The sequence below is a fragment of the Aedes aegypti genome, chromosome 3 (assembly GCF_002204515.2).
Source record: "Aedes aegypti strain LVP_AGWG chromosome 3, AaegL5.0 Primary Assembly, whole genome shotgun sequence".
Taxonomy (NCBI): Eukaryota; Metazoa; Arthropoda; class Insecta; order Diptera; family Culicidae; genus Aedes; species Aedes aegypti.
The window spans coordinates 327,561,686-327,578,086 of record NC_035109.1 but is presented as its reverse complement, the minus strand read 5'-3'; the positions used below and the strand labels follow the sequence as shown (position 1 = coordinate 327,578,086).

The window sequence follows — 16,401 nt, the reverse complement described above, 5'->3', positions numbered from 1 at the left end:
TTTGAATTTTTCAGTTAGGTATTGATTGAGATTTCTTCAAGAATTCAATCAGGATCACATATAAGTGATTTTTCCAGAATTTTATTTAAAGATTTCTTTCTTAAGAAAGTGTTTTGTCCTCAAGGATTTTTTATGATGATTCTTCTGTAGGATAAAAAAGAAGAAAAGAGAAAATTCTGGGCGAATTTTCTGAAAAATCCCTACCAACATTGCTGTAGAACTCCTGAAGGATCTCTTGTAGAAAATTATGGTGGAGTTACTTCAAGCATCTCTTGACAAATCGCTAAGAGGTTTGTTGGACGAGGTCTTGTGAGAGTTGGTGTTGCTGGAACTTCTGACGGAATATCTGATGGATCCTGAATAAATCACCGGAACAACTCCTGTAGTACTTCCTTCAGGAATTTAAAATAAAAATGTACATAATAACCTGTGGAAGAGTTGTGTTGGAGATGATCACATTAGGATTCACGACAAAATTTTTTTCTACGCCTTCTTGTTCTGCAATTGCATCATGATTACTCAAAGAATTTCTTGATAAACTTCTATGAAATAGTAACAGTCTTAGTCTTGGTATTCAGTAAATGAGAGCAAACAGGTATACTGGGAAAACTTTAGGAAGATTTTCAAGGTTGCCACAAAAATTCGTTCAGATGTTGGTTCATAAATGCTAGTTTTAATGTCTGCAGAAATGTTTTGTTTGGAACTCAGGTTGAATTCGTGCCTCCAACTGCTGTGGCTCTGGTCAATAGGACCATACATCGATTCAGCAGCCATTTTTTTTTCCAATCGGGAGTCAAACCGATAACGCCCTCCATTATCCAACAGATAAATTGAATTGGTTTGGATAATAGTTTGTCCATTGTACAAGAAATGAGCTAAACATTTCACCTCTCATCAATCCTTGATGACACGTTCTTCGTCAGAAAATTGACATTAGCTTAGCTTAGCTTAGCTTAGACTGACTACACATATCAATGGTTGCTATTCCGTGATTGACCGAAGTCAGTGAAAATGCACAAAGAATCAACTAGAAGATCGGCTGGGATTGGCCATAATCTTCTTCAGTGTGCATAATTCAGTGCCTCTATTTACATGGTCAATAACGGCGCCGGCCACGTCCTTGCAGTCAGGTGGGATTGGGGGAAGGAATGTTAGTGTGTAACCTTTGCTATTTGGAGACCGTGTTTGCCTCTGCATCTCCACAAAGGTTACTGGGAGGGATGTTTGTTAATGGGGAGGATCGTTGGGTCACAGGATTCACTTTGATAAGCGATTAGACCATGATAAATAATTATTGGTGAGATATAAACATGCTAATATGTGAATATAATATTTTCATTTGATATAAACAATATCTATGTAGAGAAAAATCATGCCGACACTTGACGTGACGAACCTTTCAAAGTATGTTGAATAAAGTGAACCTTTCGCAAGTCTACACTCGAAGTGTCGAACCATTCAAAGTTATTTTTTTAATTACAAAAATAAAGGTAAAAGAAAGAAGGTTTTTTGAAAAAAAAAAATAAAATTAAGACATAAATAATTTATGAATCAGAGTTTATGTCGAAACTCACAGTGACGAACCTTTCATAGTTTGTTGAAAAATCATATTTACGTCTCACCGTTGTAACGATTAAAGGTGCAGTCATACATATTTTAAAGATTAGAAATAGTAGCATGAAACGAGCTCACCAATTGATCCGTCATCCTTGAGCAGCAATAATCCACTTTCAGCTTCACTCGTTTGCTCGGCTATATAAAAGCACTCAGAGAAAATAGGTGCGCGACCCGAGAGGGAAAACAACTGACGACTGCTCGGGCTTTCTTGACGCACTGCCCAGGAGCAAGCGTCAACGTCGAAAGATCAAAAAGGAATTAATCGGACGCGGCACTTTTTCACTTTACTCGACCGACGCGCGATATGTTTGATCCTGCCCTCGTCACCCGCTCCCGCAGAAGCAAGCGTCAAGGTCGAAAGATCAAACGGAACTAAACGATCACGCCACTTTTTCACTTTACTCGACCGACGCGCGACATGTTTGATCCTGCCCTCGTCACCCGCTCCCGCAGAAGCAAGCGTCAAGGTCGGAAGATCAAACGATCACGCCACTTTTTCACTTTCACTCGACCGACGCGCGACATGTTTGATCCTGCCCTCGTCACCCGCTCCCGCAGAAGCAAGCGTCAAGGTCGAAAGATCAAACGGAACTCCGTTCTTCGTCAGAAAATTGACATGTGTCAGAAAGTCATCGAAAACTATCTCCACCTCGTAAACATCCCATCTTCCGGTCTAGCCCGAACTGTCAAGACATCTAATTTAAGCGGAAATGTCTCGCTTCGATGACACGGCTATCCACACGACACGTCGACTAATCCCGTTTGAATGGCGACAAAATGAATGTACTTTGAAACTTTGACGACAGGATTTTCGGGACGGGAACAGAAACTTTCTCCGCCCAACTGCTAATAACTTTAGTTTCTCTTCCATGTAACAAGAATAGTGGATGCCACAGCAAATTACACTTTCAGATACTAATACGAAGCTAGAGGGGCGGGTTGCCTCGGTGTGCATCGAGATGAAATTGTTATCACTTTCCAAGGACTTCATCACGGAGGGACCGAGAAATAGTTGGGATAATGTTTGATCTACTTTCACGTTTGTTCTTCCGGAAGAGGGAAAGGACTTTGGGGTAGGTCCTTCGCGCGTTAGTTCGTCTCGGTGCCGTGCTTCGTCGCAAGAAGGATTCACGCTACGCGTGCATAGATTGGTATGGAAAGATTCATGAAGAATCGCCACCCATCGTACGGGAATTGCTTTCATCGAGGAACATAAAATTGAATGAATGTGTTCTAGTTTTCACAACGCACAGTGTTTCGAATTGACAATGTAGCAAAAAAAAAGTGTTTTCTCAGTTATCGTTCATTTTATACGTGTCTTTAGAGAAGTTGATCATAATTCAACTTTACGTCTTCTTGGAAAATAGGATAATCCTTATTAAGGTGAAGGAGTAGTGTTTGATCCTTTGTCCGTGTCGCTTGCTCCTGCGGGGGCGGGTGATGCGGTCAGGTTTGAAATTAACTTTCTTGTATGATCTCTGGTTTGCTGGGTGCATGCAAGTTGGCTGAAACAGTCCAATTTTGCATTTTCAACAGCCAATATCTAAAAAAACTAGACGTGCTCTGATATTTTTGAAAACGGCAATGGATTCAGCAACCCTGAAATAAGTAAATAGCGGTATTTTGAAGCTTGAGACAAAAACGTGTTCCGTAGTGATATCGCAAAATTTGTATAAAACACTAGTTTCATTGATGTCAACTTGAAATTTAAAGTATGATTCATCAAACTTTTTAGTGATCTAATCCACCAAGATTTTAACATTCATTTAAGATGTAATTTGATTCAAATTGCACGTTTGAATTTAGATTAAATCGACTTTTTTTGACATGCTTGCAATCTCCATACCTAAATAGATTTTTCTCTTACATGGAAAAATACAAAATTTTTCTAAACCATCAAAAAACAGCTTTTAAGCGTCAAAAATATCATGAACTTTGTTGATAAGTGCCAGGCTGTTCTTGGCATTACATTTTTGAAGTTCAGGATAAAAAATCGAGAATTTTGGACCACTGCACGATATGAGTGAATAGGATTACTAAAGTGTCACTCTAAGTCCCTATCGGAGCCGGTTCCTAGTTGCTAGAACTTCATATTGGTTCATGGCGTTAAAACCACGATATTCAAGATAAAAGTCCATGAATTTTGAGCCGTCTCACTATATGAGTGAGTAGGATTACAAAAGCGTCCCACTGAGGCCTTTTCGGAACTCATTCCGGAGTATCAGGATGTGGCCAGAACCTCATATTGCTCTTTGGAATTATATCTATGATGTTCAGGATGAAAAAACATGAATTTTGAGTCGTCGCACGCTACTGTTCTGTAAGTTCCAGAAAATGTCCTCTTTGAGTACATTCAGGAACCGGTGCCAGATGACCGGGTATCCGAAATGGCCAGAATTAATGAGAAACGATGTCATTCGGCCTTCTGGCAGCTTTTTACTTATAGAATGAATGAATAATTTTCTTATCGCTAATTTTGAAAAATATACGTGAACCATCACTTCCGGAACGAATATACCCCATTTGAATCCGGAATAACTCCGGAACCAAGAGGCCAATCCCATTTCTTCTGAAACATAATAATTTTTTAAGCGTATGCGGTTTGTTTTCGTTCAAAATATCCAAAATCGGTCTATAATTGGCCAAGTTATGATTTTTTAAAGTTCATTTCTAATGAAAAGTCAGACGTTGGGGGTTTGAGAGTGAATAAAAGGGCCATTCATTGATAACGTAAGAGTTTATGGGGGAGAAAGAGGTTTGAGATTTCTTACGCAACATACAATTTATTTTTAATCATTGGGAGAGGGGGGTTAAAAAAACTCATCAATTGTCTTACGTAATTAATGGACACCTCCAAACTAGCTAATAGGAACTGATCAAAGACCTTTTTATGAAAACGATTTATTTAAATATTTAACCAGGAATTCTTCAAAAATCTTGTCTGATAATAATCAAGGCCCTTCATCTGATTGGAAAAAAGTTAACATTTTCGACAATCCCTTCAATAGTTTGCGAAGGCACTTCCAGTTTTCAGGATCTCGCCTTCCCGGCAAAATTTATCAAGGATTTGGCCGAAAACATGCCAGAAATTTCCTATGTATATATCTTTAGGCTTACACTCATTTTTTTATAGAACTCTTCAGTAAAAAAATTAGCAGAGTATTGCCACGAAAATCTCATAATTAAAAAAAAAATACTGCAAAACATGACAATTAGTCAAATGGATGAATCTAGGACAGGACGTGACAGCTCAACTAAGATTGCCCCCTTAGTTTTGCAGTTGATAACCTTGACGATACAAAAGCCAAAGCTACCAGTATGTGTTGGTTGTTGCTTGAACGTTTCATTCATCCACAGCTAATTTAAAAATTCAATAATTGGTTTCATTTTTGTACTTTGACTTGACACGTCTCGTCTTAGGGATAAACCTACTCATTGATGAATTTAGGACAGTGAATAAAATTGTCATCAAAATAGACGAAAAACAAACAACAAAGCAAGCTCGTTTGTTTGTTGCAACTGTTGCAGATAAGGACACAATTCAAATCAAAATTGTCATGACAATCACAGGGCGCAACATTGTTGCAACCTTTTCAACTCACGATTAATCAATTATTTTAAACATAAAACCAAAATTCTCTTATGGCTGCTGTTCGATAGTGTGTCAATGTTTACCAACATGAAGAAAGTTCTCGTAAATTGCAATGCGAAGCCCAGAAAATCGCTGCGTACGTGGTGATCGATCTTTGTCATATTCTGTTCAAGTGATGATAATCTGATGTTGCGGAATAAAATTGTTGCAACAAGAATAGGAAATGACAATGTCTTTGTTGCCGCGTGTTGGGTGACAATTGATTCACTGATTTAGGACTTTTAAGTTACGTGAGTAACAACTCATGCATAAGTAATTTCAAGCGTTAATGATAATTTGAAATTTTTCCAACACTGCTCTTAGAAATAATAGCAAGCTTAGTCAAATTCCAAAAATATTTGAGATATCAGAAATCTGTACTGAACCCCGATAAAGGGCTGTCCATTAATTACGTAAGACATTTTTGGCAGTTTTTGACCCCTACCCTGCTAGGATTGTTAGTGTGATAATCAAAAATAATTTGTGTGGTGAGTAGGAAATTTCAAACCCCCCTCCTCCCATAAACCCTTACGTAATAAATGGACGACCCCCAATCGATGATCTCCTGCAAAGTAAACGAAGGAAGAGGTAACTAGCATTTATTCATCACCAATAGCTTTGTGTCCACCTGAGAAGTCGTCACGGCCCCCTACGGGTCCGCGGACCACCGGTTGGGAAGCCCTGGTCTAAGCTTAGCTAAGCTAATGGTCCATTCTGGGAAAAGGCAAATATCATACAATCCAAAATACACATAAATCAATGGACGGAAAGGAAGCTATGGAAGTAAATATTTACAGAATTAAAGGAAAAACATTTACCTTGTGTTAGAAAATGTTTCAAGGCCTTTCGCTAAAAATCAATCCAAATGGAATAGTTTTGGAAAAAATAAAAAAATATGTGTAATAGAATTAATCTGGGATAACATTGATCAGCGGGGTAACATTAGTCGCAATGACCCTTATCGTAAAAAGTTCGATTCAAAATTTATCGATGAAAATTTCAATAAACATCAGGGGTTTTTGTAAAACTGAGTTGTGTTCAAGCGTAATTTTTTCAACTTTTAGAAACAATGATTTTTATAATAATGGATGACACGATCAAAGACTCATGTCTTACATGAGATCAGAAAACAATATGAGCAAGAGAAATTCTATTGTTACTAAATGACATCACCAAAAACGATGGCGTTGTCAAAACTTTCATAAATAAGTTCGGTTAAGCATAATTCACTAAATACTATGAAGATTGCGCGATTTCCTTAGGAAATTGCCTACCTTTAGGCGTATTACTCAATTCAAGGTGTTTTTAAATTTAAAGTAAAGCCTTGATTACACAGTGCGCGCAATGCCCGAACATTTGTGCAAATTGCACGAATGTTCGCGCGAACTATATAATATGTGCACGAACTACTTTTAGAAACATATTCATGCATTCAATCATGTTGGTTCGTCGAACTTGTGTTGCATAGCAACCATAGAAAGTTGTTTAGTGGGAATTATTCTTTCGTCATAGATTGATAAATAATAACATTGGTGTCGGAAAGCAGACTTCAGAGATTTCTCCAGGATTTGTATCGAAGATTTCTCCAGGGATTCTACCAGAAATTTGTCCAAGATAATCTCGACAGACATACAGCGGTTTTTCCAGGGAATTCCCCCAAGAAGAACTTTCATTTGCAACCCGATTTATTCAGACCGGCTCAGATGTGGCTCCAGGAGTACGTTGAACAATTCCTCCAGGAATTCTAATAGGAATTCCTCCAGGATTTCATCAAAAATTATTCCAAAGGCACCTCCAGGAAAAACTCTGCAGAGTAGGTGCTCCTTCAGGAATGAATCCAGTGATTCCTCTATAGATTGCTCCGACAATATTTTTAATGAGATTTTTCCAGCAGCTGGTACACAGACAGATTCCTTCATAGATTGTTCCATGGATTTTCAGATTTCTCTAGATTTTTTTTTCCGGAGATTACTCGAAGGATTCCTCTTGAAAAATCTCTGCAGGGATTCTTGCAAAGTTGCCCCCACGGATTTCTCCATAAATTCCTACAACTTCTTTAGGATTATTAAAGACATGTCTCTAGAAATTCCCCCAGGGCTACTTTCAGTGGTTATCTCAGGTAGTACTCTCGAAATTACTCCATGAATAATTCCGAAGATTTCTTCAGTAATTTCTGCAGGGATTGTTCCAAGCATTCGTCCAGAAGTTTATGCAGGGATTATGCAAGTAACTACATAATGAATTTCTTAATATTTTCCTTAATTCTCACAGAAGAATTACACCAAGGATTTTCGAGGTAATCCTTTAGGGATTCACCCAGAAATTTTTCGAGAGAATTGTTTTGAATATCCAATTTTTTTCCGAGGATTCCTCTAGAAATTCCTCCAGAGGTTTCCTCCATTAATCGCATCACAAATAACCTCAAGAATTCATCTTATTCCTCCAAGATTTATTCTCTTTTTTGAAGATATTTTTAGAGACAAACCTGGTTAATTTCCTTAAAAATTACCTGTATGGACTCTTGTGGCAACCCCTGCCTAGAAGAACATCTAGAAAAAAATATATGGGAAAATCTGTGTAGGATTTCATAGAGGAACCTACAAATAAAATCTTTAGAGGAACTACTGGGAGAATCTAAGGTTTAATATCTGAAAGAAGCACTGGAAAAAACTGGAGTCTTTGGAAGAATACTTGGGAAATCTCTTTAGGAATTCCTGAAAAAAATCTGGAACTATTTTTGAAGAGAGTTTTAAATAAATTCCTTGAAAAAAAAAATGTTCAAAAAAAATTCTCAAAAGGATCTCAAAAAATCTGTAGAAATTTCTGATTACCTGAGTAAATTCTTGAAGGAATCCTCGGTGGCATCTGTGGAGGCATCTTCGGAGGAATTCCAGAAGAATTTCTTGACTGTAAAGACTATGCATCCCTAGAGAAATCTCTGAAACAATCGCTGGAAAAATTGACGAATTTCTCGAGAAACACCTGCAAAAATCTTTGGAAGAAACCCTGTAGAAAGTATTCTGGAGGAATCGCCGGAAGAGCCTCCGGAAGAATCTCTAGAGAAATCGTTGAAGGAATCCCTGATGGTGTCTTTTGAGAAATTACTGGAGTAATGGAATGGAGTTCTATCGGAACCAATTTAAAAAAATACTGGAATCTCTGGGGTAACCGAATTTCGAAATTTTGAGCTTTTAGTGAAGGGGAATAGTTGTACTAACTTTTGGCGTTGGCCCCGCCCCGCTAAAACCCTCCCCGTTTTAAGAAGATTCAAATATGTCTGTGTTATTTCATTTTTTCCTACATTTATATGAAACTTGCCATAGTGTTTGACCAAATTGGCTAACTGATATCTAGAAACCTATCAGAATGTTGAAATTTAGTGTAAAGGTTCTTATCTTGGCAAACAATACCCTGGTCCTCGGGAAAGATCCGGAACATCCGTAAAATGGCCATCTAACAAAAGTCGCTCTAGAGAAGCGCAATTTTTTTTTAAACCATTTCAACAGCTGCAAAATGATCGAAATTGATGTTCCGACACAAATATGGACCAGAGTGGCCAATGTGTGGTCCTCCGGGAAGATCCGGAACATCCGTAAGAATGGCCCTCTAACAAAAGTCGCTCTAGAGAAACGCGGGTTTTTTGAAACCATTTCAATAGCTGCAAAGTGGTCGAGATTGATGTTTTGATACATGTATGGACCAGAGTGGCCGATGGGTGGTCCTGCGGGAAGATCCGGAACATCCGTAAAAATGGTTAATCAACAAAACTCGCTCTAGAGAAGCGCGGTTTTTTTAAAACCATTTCAATAGCTGCAAAATGATCAAAATTGATGTTCCGACACAAGTAAATGACTTGGCCTTCATATTCGGTTTTAGAGACCATGATTTTAGTACGTAATGATATTTTCAATACTACCGAACGTTATTTTCATCAATGTTACCTAAAGCTAAAAAAAATTACCTAAACATTTTTTAAACATGCTTTAAATTTTCAGAAAACAAAATACAGAATATAGACACGAGAATTGGTTTCAGTACTTGTTATAAAAATATCAAACTTGCAAAACATGCATTTTGAAATTGAATTTTTAAGAAATATTCAAAAAAGTAATGAATGTTACTCCAGATTACGGTAATAACAAACAAAAATTCTATCAAGTTTGACTGGAAGATGAGAAGAACGCGGAGATTTTATTCAATAATTTTTTCGTCAAATTTCTTCAACGTTTTTTTAATATTTCCCGGGATCCTAACAAATTCCAAAAATTACAATTTCTATCCCGTTCTCCGAGCAAACAAAATTTGGAATAAAAAATGACACCCTAATAGGATAGCAACATGCATGTGGCTGAGAGCATGTGGCACTAGTTCCTGTAATGAAGGTAGTGCTTTTTTCAAAGTTACAATGAATATATCATTTTAAGATTTTTTTTTTAACGTGAAAGGAAATAGAAAAGCTTGCGTATGACGTATTCGAGTATTGAAATCGCGCTCCTTATGTTTTTGGCGATGTTGTTATCCTCAACCTGTTACTACTATCACTATCATTGGTATAGACATCCTCTTTATTTGATAGTAAAACACATGAAAAGGCTTTTGTAGATAAAAGTTCTCATTGCCTACCGGAAGGCAGTTGAAATACTTTGTTTGGTATTTTCTTAATTTATAAGGGTTGTCTGTGCCATATTACGCCAGAAGCAGATTTTCGATCTAAAACTACCCCTTTAAATAAAAAAATGGTATAAGTTTTTTTTTCTAAAATATGGGGTGATGCAATGTTCAGCAAAAATAGAAAAGACAAAAAACAATAAAAAAATATTGTAAATAACTCTTATTAATGTTCGAATCCTCTGAGCAGAATCTCAATAGAGAAACGTAAAAGTAGATGGAGTACCGTGTATCCACTTAGTGGATACGAGTAACTGACACTGAAGAAGACTGCAAGTGGTAGTCGAAATACGCCTTTCTGTCAAAGATAAGCATTTAGGAGCGGAATTAAAAGGTACACGGTACTCCATCTACTTTTAAGTTTCTCTATTGTAAATAAGTCAGGATCATATTTGTATGATTTTAGGGGTAATTCACATACAATGACATACATCTGAAGAAGAACAAGATATTAAAAAATCGTGTCTTCGACAAAATTGTTTCGAATTGCTTTTTCCCACAACGTTGTCAATGATGATTCTGCACTTATGGGTGAAATAATCAAAAAAATGCTTTTATACAGAGAGGCGCTTAAATACACAAAGAAACTACTCTATACAAAACATTACGTTAAAAACGACGGTTTAGGAGCTATTTTAAAAGCGCACGCAATCGGCAAATTAAAACACTGTGCATTGTTCAACGGATGGTCGAACGACCGAGCGGAAGTAATATCATGAATTTCAAACTAATAATTCAATAAATGCGCATTAACTAGTGCAACACCTCCTTCCTGCTGCAATGTGGGGCACGTTGTATCCCGCGGCGATAGTAATAGCGGGAGGAAGCTGGAGTACGCCCCCTCCATAATAACCAACATGACCTCATTCGAGCAGCTCGCAAAAGTTACTCCCTCCATTGGGGAAGGACAAAGTGCTAACCAACTAAAAAGCAGTTGCTTGTTTGCCATTCTGCGTGCTCACTTAGAATTATGACCATCACCGCAAATACACGGGTCCGAGGGTCAAACCCGGCGCATTCCAACCACCCACCCACCATCCTAAGTGCGCTGTGTTGGTATAGCGTCCGAATAAGCTCTTAATTTATTGTTAACCCCATTGAGTCGATCGATGTTGGGACTGCGTGAGAAACAAGTTTTTCTGGAAACATTGCAGCGCTCCCAAGGACCATCTCGAGCTTCAGTAACAAACAAGGATGTGTGCATCGGAGGAAGGGCCGGATTGGAGGGGGCCGGGCAAAAGGGACATTTGCATTGTTTACAAACCTATTATCAAAGTTACCACAAGGTCGAAAATCAACTTTCGATTATGTGAAAAATAGTATAATCTGTAATCGATAACTAAGAAACCAGTTTAAATGGTCAAAATTTTGTTTTTCCAAAAAACAATGAATGTTAAACAGGTTGGTTCAAGGTGTCTTTTACTGAACACTAAGATAGCAGAATAAGCCTCTGAGTAAAAAGTGTTTCAAATCCTTTGTTCAGCTAGATATTGTGAGTTGTGTATCACATTCAGGACCTCCTCGAATCCTAAATCCGGTCCCGATCAGAGCCAGCATCGACATTATGATCTTATCGAAGTGCGCCGCTATGGAGCAAGGTTACCCAACGAAGTTGAAGATGATGATGGTCGTTTATGCGTCGTCACTGAATGTATGCAATTCAGTTCGGATCGAGATCCGGGCGCTATAATCACGTCGTTGGACCAGTTTTTTTTTTCCTTATTCTGCTGTTTGACTTTGTTGTCCTTACTCTTTTGGATCCGAGTCGTCGAGCGAATCGATAAGCGGCGATCCTTAATGGTGGTTCATGGGTTTCTGATAAGCGCATAATTAATGATTCGTTGCGCATTTATTGGACGATTTGCTTGCGGGATTACAAGGTTTTGAGTGGTTTTATTGACGCAAACATTATGATTTCCTTTTCCGACTATGTGGTAGATTTCATACTCTCTTGGTCAATCCAGTAGCTACTTCCAATGATTCCACCAAAAGTTTCTTCAACAATAAATCCATCAAGGGATTTTCCAGGACGTTCCAAGAGTTTTGATTCACCTCAAGATATCCTTATAAGAGTTCTCTCTTTTTTTTTTTGGCATTACGTCCTCACTGACATAAAGCCAGCTTCTCAGCTTAGTGTTCAATCAGCACTTTCACAGATATTAACTGAGAGCTTTCTTTATCAAAGCTGCCATTTCTGCATTCGTATACCGTGTGATAGGAACGACGATACTTTATGCCCAGGGAAGTCAAGGAAATTTGCATTACGAAAGGATCCTGGACCGACCGGGAAGGAAGGCCCCTATAATCATATAATCCGTAATTTCTATTTTCAACGACTATTCGTACAGCTTTGACAACGAGAATAGTAAAATATTATATCGTTTTTTTATCTAGTATGTAAACTTAATTGATATCCTAATTCAAACGCTGAAAAAAAAGTTGAAAAATACAAACAAAAAGGTGCTATTCGAATAGCCGGAGGCACAATGCCACCCGTTTAACACTGGAAGATGCTGTCTCTCTGTACTACGGTGAAAGTTTTTCCCTTGATCCGCCCTAGATGCTTTGTTGTCGGCCCGATTCATTCAATGTACGTAAGGCTTCAGGCTTCAATGAGAAGTTGGCGGTGATGGGACACGAAATTGAGTGCCGCCATCTCTCCAGTTGAACCCCGTCATCATCGTCGTCACTCGTTTGCCAACATTTAATGCTCAATTCAGTTTCGACGAATATCAAATGCGGAATGGCAGTTTTCGTCAAAATTGTCAACAAATCGAACTAAGCAAAAATGTCAGATTGTCTTATGTGGCAAACAAACCAAGCTAACATTCTCATTTTCTTCGATTGGTTTAACGTTCCAAAGAAATCCGCTATTTCAGTTTTGAGATTTCTTTCAAAAGCACGTCAATACCTACATTTTCCTTTTCCATCTTCCGGGAAAGCCGAAACCTTTGCAGGCAGCAGACAAAACGCGCGTGGTAGCCTATTTCTCGAGTACATCGACCGCCTACACACCGTTGCAAATAAACAAGGATGCCGCCAGACGGCTCAGTTTCGCACAAGAAGAAACCTACGACGCACACAAACACTGGCACAGTTCCGGAACAGTCTGAAAGGCGTCGGGAGACCGTTCGTTGAACTTTCGTCCTTGGCAAAGGACGAGGCCGTTTTTGTTTTCCTCCGGTTTTGGGAGGATGCGAAAAACGAGATGGAGGATGGAGATGACGGTGCGCTTCGGAGGGAAGGATTTGTGGTTCGGTAATTTATTCAAGTGGATTTGGTTTGTTTGGTGAATTCGATTTGTGGAAAATTTGAACACTTCAATTTTGAACAGGGACTTCTGCTTTAAGATTGTAATGGGATAATTGAAAATGTGTTTTCAAATAACTGTGTGACCCTCGACTAATTTTACTACGATTTTATATACTTCTTCTTCTTCTTCTTCTTCTTGGCATTAACGTCCCCACTGGGACAGAGCCGGCTTCTCAGCTTAGTGTTAAATGAGCACTTCCACAGTTATTAACTAAAAGCTTTCTTTGCCAAAGTTCCCATTTTCACATTCATATATCGTGTGGCAGGTACGATGATACTCAAGGAAATTTCTATTACGAAAATATCCTGGACCAACCGAGAATCGAAAACCGACACCTTCAGCATGGCTTTGCTTTGTAGCCGCGGACTCTAACCACTCGGCTTAGGCAGGCCCCAATCTTCTATTGGTTTAATAATAAATTTTGCCTTTTTTGAAAAATAGGCTGTTCTTTATGTTTATACTATTTTAAATTATTATTATTTAGTTAGCTGAATGTTAAATATTTTCATATTTTGCTGTTACTTTAGTGCCTGCCAATATTCAATAGGGTAGAAGCACCTGTACATCTCAACAAGTTCATAGATACTCTATGTTTTGGGATGTGGAGAAAATTATTATTTCGTAAAGACAATTTTTGACATTCTCTGAATAATCACCACGCTTATTGAGAACTTACGATAAAAATTTTGCTATGGGCTCGGTGGTGTTGATCTCGGTAAAAGCTTCGAAAATGTCGATATTCATTCTAAGTCCATCATTATGCCAAACGGCCATTATGCCAAACAACCATAGTGCCAAACGACTTTATGCCAAACGGCTTTTTGCCAAACGACCTTATGCCAAACGACTTTACGCCAAACGGGGTAGAATAATGCAAGCATCTACCAAAATTCCACACAAAATTAGCTCAAAAAAATTTGTTTCTTCAGCAACATCCTTCATGAAGGTTTTGAAGAATGAGTTTCCACTATGGGATGATAAGTTTGTACCTACATTAGAGTAAAGTGGGGCAAAAGTTCGAGTGGGGTAAGAGTTTCTCTTTAACATTTCTAGCTCAATTCGAAACAAAACTTAGAAATGTCATGGTGGATCGAATGCTATTCAAGTAAGAGACTTTCACTCAAAATATCATAAAAATCGATTGAGATTTGGAAAAGTTATGGCTGTTTGTAGTTTTCCGACGTAAATATTGTAAAATTTGGTCAAACTTTCGATGCATGGAACCAAATGAAAATAAAATATTTTACAATATTTTATGTAAGGGCGTTTCTAGGCCTATCATAAGGATGCTTTGACGTGTATTAGTTTTTGCATAAATGGTTGGAAACAATTTTTGGCCCATAGCGGGGCAAAAGTTCGAATCTACGGGGCAAAAGTTAGACCCATGTATAAACTCACGGAAAAAATTTCAAGTTGCCTGAAATCTATATATTTTCTTCAAATTTAGCAAAATTTGCCTGATCGAGCGAAAAATGTCACAAAAATTTTACATTTCCACTTAGTTTTGCGAAAAAGTGCTATTGCTTTGAATCTCCCTTATCTACATAGGATTCAGAGCTTTATTATAAAGCTTCGCAAGAACTTTCTAGAAATGAGTGGTTTAATTAACTCCAGCACGAATTACTTTATGGAATTCTAACGAATTTCTCCAAGAATATTTACTTTTTAAGGAATTCAGTAGGATATGCCTGCTGAAATTATTCTGGTGCTGTCTCTATGGATGGCCAACAATTCCTTCAAAAATACCTTCTTGAGATCATCTATAAATCCTTCCAGAAATACATTTTTTCCAATGATTCTTCTTGGGGAATTCCTCCCCAAAGGGAAATCTTCATTGTGTTTTCAAAAGTCTCTCAAAGGGTTTTTTTTTTCAAAATTGAAAATGAATTTCCAAAATTTTAGGACCATGAATTTTCCCAGGAATTCCTGAAGAAATTATTCTAAGAAATCTAGTTATTATTCTTCCAGGTATTCGTCTCTAGAAATTTGTCTAGCATTTTTTTCAGCATGTCATCCGGGAATTACTTCTGGAAAACTTTTCAAAGAATTTATGGAACAAAATCAGGAGCACCTAGGACTTTCTTGGAAATAAATAATGAAAGAACTCCAGCAGAAGTCTTCGGAGCAATACTTGGAGGAAACTTTAGGTAAATACATGCATAAGTTTCTGATTAGATTAGAATCATGGAAAAATTTATTCAGTAATATTGCAATTTTAGGGAAAACTTTCCGTTTTACGGTTCAACGAAAAGCTACCGCAGCTGTCACATCACTGATTTGCACTGATAAATCATCAGTAGGCTCCGATGATACCTTGGATACCGTCTTGATGATTGTTGTTTGTTGCTATTTTTCATAGCGTTTTCTCTTCCAAGCATACTATAATTGAATTTTTGCTTCAATGATGGAATGATTTCGAAGTCTGCGGTAGAACTTTGACAGCTGCGGTAGAACTCTGCGGCTACCGCAAACTGGAAAATTTTCTTAACAACCGTAATACTTATCTTAATGTTACTAGTGTTACTTGACGTCATAAAAAGTTCTATTGATAGTTGATAGAAAACTCTCTGGCATAAACCTCTGAAAAATACTTAAGGAATCGCTTATCTTTTGGTTCCTGTTTGAATTCTTTTTGTTCTTTGGTTTTCGATAGGATCACTTCTCGTTTTCAGAATGATCCCGTTTTGATATATTTTTCTATTTTTCAGACATGAAGACTCTCAAGTTCCTATTTTTAAGCCGCTACTACCCCTGTTTTTTATGATATTTCCCAATGATATCTTAACCCTTAAAAGCCCGAGATGAACCTTGAATTTTTAACTGACCACAATTCGGAGAGCAGTAGATCTATTAATTTGAAATAAATTTAAGCTGAATTCAAATTAAACTTCAACGCATTTTTGATTCAATTTTTTAAAACTAAAGTGAGAAGAACTTTGAAGCTTTTGGCTCAATATTTAAGATTTTTATAACATATTGAAGGATAATAAAAGAACAAACCATACTGTGAGATTCAAACATTAGGAAAAGAAAAAAAATCTACTCAAATATTCGAATGTTTAACGTTAGAATTATATATCTGAACAGGAAATATTGAAAAGTATTTCAAAATATTTTTTGATTTTAATTTTGGTTCCTCGGCATTTGCCCCCTCTGCACACCCCCAAATCCG

The 16,401-nt window shown here is 37.5% G+C and overlaps 1 protein-coding gene across 1 annotated transcript in view; it reads right to left on the bottom strand.

Moving 5' to 3' along the window:
• The window catches only part of LOC5572184 (ecdysone receptor), a 754,961-nt gene that overhangs the window by 707,664 nt on the left and 30,896 nt on the right, over positions 1-16,401 (bottom strand). The window lies entirely within an intron of this gene.